The sequence below is a fragment of the Salmo trutta genome, chromosome 4, assembly GCF_901001165.1.
Source record: "Salmo trutta chromosome 4, fSalTru1.1, whole genome shotgun sequence".
NCBI lineage: Eukaryota > Metazoa > Chordata > Actinopteri > Salmoniformes > Salmonidae > Salmo > Salmo trutta.
In genome coordinates this window covers 56,668,112-56,680,243 of record NC_042960.1, presented here as the reverse complement: position 1 = coordinate 56,680,243, position 12,132 = coordinate 56,668,112, and the positions used below count along the sequence as shown (strand labels likewise).

The 12,132-nt window shown below is 39.6% G+C and overlaps 2 long non-coding RNA genes across 3 annotated transcripts in view; one reads left to right on the top strand and one right to left on the bottom strand.

Moving 5' to 3' along the window:
- Window positions 1-11,047, top strand: part of LOC115192672 (uncharacterized) — a 49,793-nt gene extending 38,746 nt beyond the window's left edge. Inside the window, exons 1-2 of one of the 2 annotated variants that reach the window (XR_003877978.1) lie at window positions 7,931-9,335; window positions 10,321-11,047. This is a non-coding gene — a long non-coding RNA (uncharacterized LOC115192672). Of the gene's footprint in view, window positions 1-7,930; window positions 9,336-10,320 lie in introns of those variants that run through there. The other variant, XR_003877977.1, reaches the window with a different exon arrangement.
- LOC115192673 (uncharacterized) lies at window positions 9,633-11,088 on the bottom strand. The gene is made up of 2 exons (XR_003877979.1): window positions 10,657-11,088; window positions 9,633-10,440 (listed from the first exon to the last, which is right to left on the bottom strand). It is a non-coding gene; the product is annotated as an uncharacterized LOC115192673 (long non-coding RNA).
- Between the last annotated feature and the right edge of the window lie 1,044 nt (window positions 11,089-12,132).

Sequence of the window (12,132 nt, the reverse complement as noted above, 5' to 3'; positions counted from 1 at the left end):
CCCTAGTAACCCCAGTGTTTTCCCTAATATCTCCCTAGTAACCCCAGTGTTTCCCCTAATATCTCCCTAGTAACCCCAGTGTTTCCCCTAATATCCACCTAATAACCAGTTTCCCCTGATATTCCGCTAATGACTCCAGTGTTTACCCTAATATCCACATAATAACCAGCGTTTCCCCTGATATTCCCCTAATAACCCCAGTGATTCCTCTGTATCTGAATATCTGAACCTGACTTGGACAGGAGGGCAGGGCAACCCAGGTTGTCTTTACCACACCACTGCACCCCTTCCTTTTCCCCTGGCCGACACATTGAAGGCGCTCGATACCAGATCCACCCCTTCTTCTCTCACTCCCTTACTCCTCCTCCCTCCCTCCCTCCTTCCCTCCCTCCGCCCCAGGCAGACCCAGTGGTGGGATCTCCGTTTGCGCACAAAGGAGCCTCCTCTATCTGCATACGCTGCACATAAAAGAGCCTTTTGTCATGGGCTCCGCACACATGATCGTCCGCCTTTCACCCCCTAGAAAAAAGACCACTCTGTCTCCGCCAACCAACTCCACCCCCAATCCCCCAGGCTCCCCAATCCTCTCCAGCCCTCCAACCACTCCCTCCCTGCCAGAGTTTTGTCTGCGGCAGAACTTCTTAAACACTTTATTAGAAATAAAGAGAGGTATTAGTGAGCTATACCTCCCTTATTACTGTTAAGTGATTTTCAACATCATCAAAATGCTAGTCAAGTCTTAATTTCTTAGTTTATGCAGCTCGAGTTTTGCTCTCTCATCCCCCCTCCTGCTCTGTCTCTTGCTCTCTCCCTCTCTCTGTTTATCTCCCTCCCTCCCTCCTTTTGGCCCTTCTGTGCAGCACTCACAGTGAGTCACAGTGGACTATAGCATCTGCTGTCCTAAAATATAAATGCGCTCTCATTTTTTGTTCTCCTCTCCCATCTCTGATATTTAAGTGAACTGAATGGGCACTAGTGGTTGGTACCATGCCATCACCCCTATTACTGTGGCAAAGGCACACTTGGGATTGCCGACTGTCTGAGAGCTGCCGGTTTTCACACTGTCATTGTGGAGCCGTCTGTCTTTTCATCCTCCTGCCCTATAGGTCTGAGAGCAGGGGGAACAGCAAACTGGTATGAACCTGTCAGAAACGACGACAGTTAGTGCCATTATGAGACTGCAGTCTGCACTCCTCGATTCCATGTGCTTTATTGATGAGGTTTCGACCCAGATCTGACCTAATGAAGACCAAAGGGGTTCAAACATCCATAAAATACATCAGAGAATATCGATTGCAGTGTAAAAACATGGTCTTTCAGCAAAGGTGCTTTACTGCAGTTCTGTACTTCTGAGTGCGATGAGCTGTATTTCTGAAGAATTCAATCCAGTGGCTGGCAGTGAATGATGACAGAGAGATATTGTTTTGGGAAGAGTCAGAGTCGGTTGGGGAGGGGGAGAGAGCGTAAATACGGAGACAGGTGTACCACACACTGTCGAGTGCACGGGCCATAAAAATGCTCTCCTCAGCAGTTCCTTTGAAACACACACTGCCCTGATGCCTTCACTTTCAGTCCAAATAAGTGTAGATTTTACAACGCTCTTCCAGCCCGTCTTGCTATCGCTGCACAGCCTTTGCAGGAGTGGAAGGATAAGACTGACTTCTCCTCCGTTGTCCATACTGCACAGTGCCATGTCCTCTCCCTGACCCCTGTGGCATGACAGGTCAGGGGCTGTCATGTAGCCGGCTGGGATGGTAGCCGCCTGTCCACAACTCTACCCCACACCCTGATGGGAGGGCCAGGGAGTCATCTCTTTTCCATCGCAGACAGACAGACAACTCCCTGCTTTAAGGTCTATCGAGACATCATTTGCTTAATTAGCAGTGAGTGTGAGACAAGTTACAGAGTAAATTACAAATGTGTTTCTAAAAGATTTGGGGGCGATACTCTAAAATATGGTATGGAGACTTCAACAGAGCAGCTCAGTTTACAAATGGAAATGTTATTTAGTTTAATTGTATATTTTAGTTTTTCTCCAAATTTATGTTAATTACACCCATATAGGTTACTGCACAGAACTTGTACACCATAGAACCATAATGCAAAATGTTATGATATTTTAATTGGCCTTTATATTATTGTACAACGATAAAATAAAATGTACTGTGATGTAATGCAATAGCCCAGTTGTTAATAATAAACATTGAACTGCTCACCAAAACATTGCCACGTTTCCTAACGTGGATTTGCATCCAACAGTATCATTCTGTAAATCTGTTGTGGTATAGAAATCAAACAGTCTGATCCATTTCAACTGCTATATTTCCTCAATGAAATGACCTCATTCTGGAGGTGTTGTTAACACTGGAGTAATGTTACTGCTGTAATTGATTCCACTGCCCCAGTAGAACCGTGCTCAGTACTGTTAGAGCAGCAGCTGGTAGAAACTTTACTGACACAGCAGCTACATTGGACCGGCTGCTACACAGTTTCTTATGCATCTGTTACTTTCATTAGTTTCGCTGGTGAGAGTGTGTCTGGGATCAGTCCTGTTCTGTGTCCCAGCCCTCTGTACTGTAATGAAGCCACGTCAGATTGAGAGAACGGGAGTCTATCTGCCAAGACAGTGAGTGATTGAGGCTTTGTTAGTGTCCTAGGGAGACAGTAAGCACGGGGTGTGTGTTACTAGATAGAGAAAGAGCATGAAGAGTGTGTGCGTGTTAAAAGAGGTGTGTGTTATGATGCAGCGACAGCAAACAGGGAGTGTGTGTGACCGAAGTAGAGGAAAAGCACATGGAGAGTGTGTAAAGGAGAGCGAGAGAGTGTGAGGAGCGGCGATTAGGTGCGTCGGGTTCGGCTGGAGCCAGAAAATCCTCTCGCCGTCTTCTCGCCCCAGTCTGTGCCGGTAAAGGTGATGTTGCACAGAGTTGTCCTCGGCCTCGTTGGCGGTGGGCAAAGGCCCCTACAGCACCAGGCTAGCGCCAGGCTCGCCCGCTCTTGGCTTGGCACACAGGAATGATAAAAGTGAGTGGCCCAGGCTGTAGGCTAGGTGAAGGGTGTGTTAGCAGCTAGCCGACCTCTCCTCCTCAGAGGACCACAGAGGGGGAGCTCAGGTATGTAAGAGCCCATGGCCCCAGACTCACACAGGCTGGTGGTGCTGGTCAAGTGCACAGAGGGGGAAAGGAGAATTTACTTGTATTGTTACGCTTCACCAGGTCAGGAGACTTTTTGTCTTAAGCTTTTCTGTTGTCGTTTCTTCTTCGGATTTACGTATGTTACTAAAAGTTAAGGTTGGTTGATTTTTCTTTGTAAGAATGTGCATTATCCTTGAAATATGCATTTGTATATGTGTTATATTGCATCATATCAATGATTATCACTGTTAAATGTTTAGATTTAGCTGAGTATGGGCAACAAGGCCTAATATAATGTTCATTTTTAATATTCTAAATGCCAGTGATATTTCAAATCATATGAGCTTAGATCACATTTAAACAAAATAGAATCTGATAAAATAACAATGTTATCTTCGTTGTAAAAACCTAACTCATGTCTATCCATTTCAATGTAATACTACTGTAGAATTGAACATGCAACTCATGTGACAAAGGCACTATAGGGCATTTTTCAATTAGAATTTCATGTTAACCGTTCTGCTCAAGGTCAAGATCAATTCATTTTGAACTGAACCCTGATATAATATTGCCCTTTTTATGGTGAGGAGCTCTGATTCTGACCTCTGCTGTAGTGGTGTGGCTGTACTCTATACATTATATGTCTGCTTCCTGAAGGGCCATGAGAAGTAGTCCTGACTCGTTGCAATCTGGGTGTCGCCCCGTTTATGAAGGTTGTCCATTCTGAGGTCTGATATCGGATAGGGTCCATTTTGTATTGCAAGCTCCCAAGCTTTCTCTCCCTCCCTCCCTCCCTCTCTCTCCTCTCTTTCTCTCAGAATCCGGTGAGACACCGCGAGGTGAGTTTAGCGCTGATGGAATATCATATCTGTTTGTCTTGTTCTTACTTATTGAAAACCATCTACTTTACATTCAGTCACTGTGTTTATTTGTGTGTTTATATGTTTAATTAAACAATAATATATCAAATCAAATCAAATTTTATTGGTCACATACACGGGTTTAGCAGATGTTATTGCAGGTGTAGCGAAATGCTTGTATATATGTAAGATATGAAGGTATGTATTAGAGCCTCCGTATTAGCTTCTGATTCAAGTTTTTGCATACAAAGGTGACTAAACACCAGCTAAATGCTACTGAAGTTGTATGATGAATTGGCAATTGACAATATAGTCTGCAAAATAATGTTTTGTAATAGTGTACAGGTGTAAGATCTTAATTTGATCACCCTGTTGCAGGCTTTCCTGCGATGTGTATTTGAGGTTTAAAAAGGCTTCTGAAGTTTGTAATTTCCACGAATTTCAAACTTGATTGTTCTATACTAAAAATGTATGAACTCCTACAAAAATGGCCATGAATTATAATCCACATAATAATTTAAATGTCCTGTTGTTGCAGGATTATTTTCCTGCTGTAGCAAACTGGCTAAAATTAAGATCTGACATCTGTAAGTACTTTCATATGATATAGATTTAAGTAAAATTACTTATTTTAAATATTTCCCTGAAAACAAATGGTAAAATAGTTGAATTACTATTCTCCAAAATACTCAGTGCATAAAAACCATAATAGGATGACATTAATCTTCATGACTCTTGAATCTTGTAAGTTATTCCCACATACTTTGACCTTGACTTCTGATTCGTAAGTTCAAATTTCTGAAAAGCATCTCTGTGTAAAGAAAGCATCAATACAATAATCACATAGCTCATTGTTTAATGACTATAGCATATTGGTTTGCTGGAATTGCACAGATAAATACATTCAGATATACAGATGTAGAGGTTAAAGTGTTACATGTTACTGATAAAAAGGTTCATACTTTTTCAATTATAAGTTAATATGTATCATTTGCAGCCTTGCTGACTGTGTCAAATGATACTGTGCAGTTCATTTTCATAAATTCAATGATTATTTTCTACTTTTAATGTTTTATTTAAATTAAAGAGAGTGTTACTTGTTGCTTAGCAGGTGCATTGGAAAAGTGAAACAGTTATTCAAAGAAAATAAGTTGGCGTGGAAGTAAATGAGTGATACTTTGCCAGAGTGGTGTGTGCGAGCTTATTTCCTTTGAATGCATTTTTTATTGGACAAATATGCTATTTTGATATTTCAAAATCCTCTTTCAATATAATTGACGTATAAATAATTTTTTCCCATCTTTTTTTAAATTCTTATCATGGGAAAATGCTTAACCTTCTTGTTGGCAGACACATTACTTATGACTTCCATTTTAGTTTAAAAAAAATGTAAATCACAATGTTTGATTGTAGATGAAGGACTTGCTATATAGCAGTTAATTATTGCATAATTTGTTACAATTACACGCAGATGCACCTGATTTTAATTCTACATGTGGTTGACAAATTTCGACAGATTCTTTTGAATAGCCCAATTTAAGTTTGAAGTTATTTCTTCTTACCCGGTTGATATTCACTCTCGATTTGTAATATCAGTTATTATCTAATCAATGCACTTCCAATGATGTATTCATTCTATATTAATCATATAGTACCCCATGTATATAGCCTCACTATTGTTATTTTGCTGCTGCCGTTGAATTATTTGTTACTTTTATTTTAATTTTTTTTACTTATCCATTTTTTACTTAACACTTATTTTTATTAAAACTTCTTAAAGCATGGTTGGTTAAGAGCTTGTAAGTAAGCATTTCACTGTATGGTCTACACCTGTAGTATTCAAATACAATTTGATTTGATTTGATTTGAAATGTAAGCTCTTTGTGGTAAGAAGTTCCACATTTTTCTATTGAGGTATGTATACAACATATTTTGTTACAGTAACTAATTCATTGTATTATTCATTGCTATAGCTACAGAGTTATTTGTTATGTATTGATAGTCTTTTCAAAGGCCCTTCATTATACATATATTGAAAATGGTATTGTCATTAGAAAGACATATCTTCTATTTTCAATTCAAATTCAAAAACTTTTATAATGTTATGTTGAGCTGTGAACCCATTTCTAAAAAGAAAACATATGTGACTAATAGAACATATTTCACAAATACAATTTTCTTTAAGATTGTACAATATTCAAGTGTAAATGTGTATAACAAAGCAAAATCATAATTGTTAAACATCACCATCTCAGAAATGGTTTTCTCATACACATAATAATAACATTTCCTATTTGTTTTTCAGAAGAAAATGTTATCATGACATTATGAGGTATTGCACATAACAGTAGACCCAATGAAATGAAACCCTGCTTGTTTAGTTTCAATAATGAATATGGAGGTGTAATCTGTCAGGAGATATAGGGTTAAATCAGCTTCCACTTTTTCACATTGACACAATTCATTTACGTCACCCCCTCAATACATCAGTAATAATTTAAAATGTGTGAATAAGCATGTGCTGTTGAAAGGGTCTATCTATCATATCGTGTAATATTATCCATGATATTCACACTGCGCATGTCTTCTGTCCACCATTTTGTGATCAGAACTTGATCTAAATGCTCCCATTTTATGAAGTGCCGTGGAACACTTGCAGCTCAGTAACACGGGGGATCAATTTGAGGGAATCTATTGTGTAGGGTGTAAATAAATTCCTTGACTCATGATCATTGTGAAATTAAATGTCAAAGAAATACATTTGCTAATCATACATAAAATAAAGATCTTGAAATGAAAGGAAATGCCCGGTATAAAGTTCAAAAGTTTCTTATATTTAGTTTCTCATGGCAATACTACTATTAAGTATTACTGTTTGTAATTCAGAATTGATACTCAGTAATTATAGTGATTGTAAAAACACATATTACTTATTTTTTCAAGCAAAGTTGCACCCATCCCTACCACCCTCTTGTAGTGTGTGTGTGTGTGTGTGTGTGTGTGTGTGTGTGTGTGTGTGTGTATGTGTGTGTGTATGTGTGTGTGTGTGTGTGTGTGTGTGTGTGTGTGTGTGTGTGTGTGTGCGCGCACGCCTGCGCGTGCGTGCGTGTTATCCTTACACATAGACAGAGAGGGAGAGTGGTGGTCGCAGTCAGCTGCCTGAGGTGATGGACCAGAGGTCAGGGGTGTTAATAAGACGTGATGTGTAGACCCTGTGAGTGACGTCCCTCGGGGATAATCCCCTATTCAGCATTAGTTAATGTGTTAGTCATCTTTACCTTCTTAAAGCAAACAGCACTGGGTTCCTCATTGGGCCTCCCGTATAACACTTTTGACCCCAGGGTCATGGCCTTTGTTCCCTGCTCGATGGGGAGTGCCCTCAGAGGTCAGGTGTAATAGAGAAGTTGTTTAGACACGTGCCGGGTTGAAGCAAGACCACCTCATAGACTCACTCTGCCCCTGTTCCTAGAGAGGGAGTCCAAGTCTTTCATCCCTGCGTACGTAGGGCCATCCGGCCTTGTGGATTGGTGCTATTCTCCTGATTAGCTTCCTTTAAAACTGAAGTCCCCAATTACATTCAGTCACGGCCGATTTTTCCTTGAGTGGATGGTCGGGGGGCTGGAACATGGTTACAAATAATTTGTAGACTGCAAATTGACCGCAAGAATCCCAAACAGACATAGTATTTGACAAAAACAGAATAATTTCAAACCTTGATTACATTGGGATACGATCACATACTGTATGCCTCTGTTTATGCGTGAGAATACTTGGGAACAGATTTCCTAAATTAAAACACTTTATGCTGATTTCCTGGTGATTTTACAGTCTTTTATGTCCAACAATGAAAATTATATAGTTTCTATTTTGTATTATTATTTTTATTTATTTTTATTATTTTTGATCAGAATAACCAAATAAAATCACCCGAAGGCCGAAGTTTGCCCGCAGGCCGCCTGTTTTGGAACCCTGCTATAGAATATCAATTGTTTCTTTGTGATGTGTCAGCTGTATGTGCCTGGTATCCTGATGCATTGCAGTTTCTGATCCTGCACAGTCAGAAATCTGGCTTGTACTCCTGTTGGTGGTTAATGGGTAAAGGAGAGTAGATCATGTTTGCCTATGCGGAGCTGCTGCCCACTGCAATTTCATATTCCTTTCCTGGCTGTTTCCTGTGTTTCTAGACACTAAAGACAAGCAAACGGGCTCCTAATCATGTGTCCTTGACTCTCCTTATGTGACCTACATGGAATACCGAGTGTTAGGTATGACAGCTTTCAAAAATGGTGTTCAGAGACCTTGTGACTGTTACTCTGTGACTCCAAATTATGTATACAAATTATGGAGCACAAAACATTTTAGAGTGAGACAAAAAAAACGACATTTCAATTAGTTAAATTAGAGAATGCCATGATTATGCCCCCTGTGCAGAAAATAAAGATGTAGTGTTGTACATAGAGCTATCTTGTCATTCTTTTGCATAGATCATTTGTTGCATTTAGTTTGATCTTCCCTTGGCCGACCTTTTATTTAGTTAATTACTCATAACACATGAGAAAAGCAAGAAGTGAGAATCCAACAGCCTACATTTTGCATGATCAGGAATTCTTATTATCCCAAAATAAACATTTGATGTATTACATATTTTTTGTTTACCATGATAAGATCCAACATGCATACTAACAAAAGTTATAATTTTCTGTAGGACCAGTTAGAGAAAATTATATTTGCATGATCTGTTTTTACCATATATACTAGTGATATACTACTGGTTAACATTGAATGTATTTATTTATCAGTACAGCAACTACATATGAAATGGTTGGATACTATTTTAGGTGTTTTGTCATAGATTTTAAGTTATCTAAGACCACATAGCAATTTTCATATTGATTGTGCTTATTTTTTTCTGTTGAATTATGTTTGTTATTCCAAATACTTCCTTACAAATGTATAACCAGCTTGTCGATTTAAGAGTTGAAAGACAAGACAGAGACAAAATGTGTGAGGATTTTTCCTGGAGTCGTTATAGTTCACTTGTTACAAAATGTGTAGTACGGGAATACATTTTATTAAGCAAGGTTAAGTTTTGAATGTATTACAATACTTAAAAATTCTGAATGAAGCCGGTAAATGACATGCCAGCGTCCGCCATTTTATAAAAAATGTCCTTGAATAGGACTGAATGACTGAATTGGTATTCACGTGTCGATAGCTAAGCCACATTTACTGACGTGTTAGTTAACTTCCTACTCTGATCATTCTCTCCTTCACCATCCACTGTAGTGAGTTATGTGGATTTGTAGCATTTCAAAACCAGGAACATAGCTTTGACTAACAGGTTGGATATTTACTTTAAACTTTATTAACCATTTAATCTATTGTGATATTATCTAAAGATTCTACGAATTAATGCTGATTGAGATACATAGCATTCCATAGCTGATCGTAATTATTAACAATAGGGTTAAGAAATCCCTTCAAATATACTATAGAAGAATAGTCCTCCCTCCAAGCTTTTTTTATGTTGTACTAGGACATTGTTTTTTAATGGTATTGTTTGCCAAAGTTCTTATACACACCTGTGTAAGAAAGCATTCCTTAAAAAATATCTAAGTAAAAAAAATATTAAAACGTGTCATCTTTAAATTGCTTAATTTATTATTTGAAAAGTGTTTAAAGAAAGCATGGTTAAAGTAATTTACAATTCTAAAACACAACTTAAAATATAATAATTACATATATAATTACATATATAAATACATTTTTAAATATAATTCAATACAGACAAATGCAACCAGAGTAGAGAAGAGGGGAGCGAGGTAGAGGCACACAGTCGTAAAAGTTGGCATCCTCCCAAAACCAAAACCTTATCCTCAAGTGAACTTCTTGCAAATTCTGTGCTACATGCACACTAAGCTAAATTATTACTACAGACCGTTCCAAACCAAAAACTAAAACAAATTCATAGTTCCATGTACATTTCCCCCACTGTCTGTCCTCTACTGAAACTGAGCAGGATTGTACATACAAAAATACTTATTCTTAATATATATCTACAATATCCACAAACTATATGTTTAAACCTATATGTTTCAACGCAAAGACGTGAGTTTTTCAATTGGTTAAAACGCATGGCGAGATGTGACGTGAGGCTGCAGTGCTGGGGATTGGGTTCTAGGGTTCTAGCTCATTCCAAAGCAGACACATCCAACCCATTTTGTGTCATTTTTTAAAAAGAAGATGAGAGACTGTTAATAACGCCCGAACTTGGTTGCACCATGTCTTCAGTAAGTAAACACAAACAATGTTTTTTCCCTCTGCAGGTCCATTGAATGTGGCCACCTGTGTCTTATTGAACCTTGTCATGAAGAGGAGGAGAGGAGAGAGTCCTCGGAGTGAGTGAGCGGAGGAGCCTCCGGTCGGTCGGGTGTTGCTGTGCTGTTCTAACGAGGGAGAGAGAAAAAGCCAGCGATGAAAGGAACCGGGTGGCTGCGTTAGGAAAAGTACCCCTCACAGACTCATTCCGCAGACAAGACGGGAACCCTGCAGCAGCAGCCATGTTGGGTAGTTTTGTCTGAGCTAACCTAACAGCATAAATGTCCTCCACAAACCAACAGAAGGTTACACAGTAAAAACAGCAAAATTAGAGTTTTCCCCACCTTTCCGTTCTGCTAGGCATGCAGTCCCCTGCTCTCCTCCTTTACTTCTCATGTGGCATTAAAGACACAAGGCATCAAAATAAGTCCTCAAGAGGAGACATGCAGAGATTTTACACTTTTCCTTTTTCTGGCTTTCTCTCTTTTTAGACCTCCTGATACTTCGGGGAGAGAGGGGGGGAGACATGTGAGCCCAGCCTTTGCCGTTTTTTGGAACCAGAGCCAAAAGAGGCAGGAAGTTGTTTTACAATAGCCTTACAGTAATCTGCCACAAATGGAAAAAGCCAAATGCTGGTTGCAGAGTGGAGAAGGTGGCGGGACAGAGAGAGAGAGAAGCAGGACGAGAGGAAGGGAGAGAAGGAGCATAAAAAACTGAGATAGGCAGACACGTGAATCAAAAGAATAATCAGTATGAACTAAGATGGAGGACTGGTCTGCCATGTTGTTTTGTAGTCCTGTAGTACATAATTGTGTGTGTGTGCGTGTGCGCGTGCACATGTGCGTGTGCACGCTCGCTCAAACAGCAGGGTTTAGGGAAGGTGGAGCGCGTCACGATGCAGGACTCTAGACGATTCCAGGGTAAGGGATACTTTAGACCCAAATACACTCAAAGATCTTTTCCTATTGGTTTTAAATCTGCTAAGTTTTTAGTCAGTACAGCTATTGTTCCTGGGTTATTTGGATAAGCTATCCTCTGCCTTTTTACCCAGGACAAATCAGAACCACTCGTGTTTTCTGTGAATTCACAATCACATTGTAATCACGGCAGCTGTTTTTCTTCCAGAAAAGCAGTGAGGTCTCATACAGAATGGTTATCAGGCTTTTGACTCCTTGCCAAAATAGCTGTAAGGGTCGTGCAATGTTTAGCCCCTCGGAGTGATCGAGTCAGGACAGGAGGAGGAGGGTCTTGCTGTACTGTAACTCTACAAACCCAGCTCCTACCCTGCCACGTGCTACACTACAGTATTATACGCAAGTAGCTTATGTTTTTTGTCTTCTCCATGCTGCTTCCACGCTAGCTGCTGTGGCATGCTAAAGAGTTAATACTCTGTCTGTGAGTCGTGGCTGGCTGCAGAATGTGATCCAGACAGGCTGTTGCAGCTTGACGACAGAGAGAGCGCTACAGTACTGTACTGTACCGTACCAGATAAGGTTAATCATTTAACCTGCTCTCAGATATGTTGCATATTTCAAGTTCCTTATCCACTCTGAGTGTTTGTCTGTTGATCTCTTTTCTCTCTATTTTCTGCCTCTTTTCTCTCTCTCTTTCTATTTTCTCCCTCTCTTTTCTCTCTCTTTCTCTTTTCTCCCTCTCTTTTCTCTCTCTCTTTTCTCTCTCTTTTCTCTCTCTTTTCTCTCTTTCTCTCTCTTTTCTCTTTTCTCTCTCTCTTTCTCTCTCTTTTATCTCTCTCATTTTCTCTCTTATTTCTGCTCTTGTGTGTAGTTGATTGTCGGGGTGTAGCGTGTGCTAGTATGGCG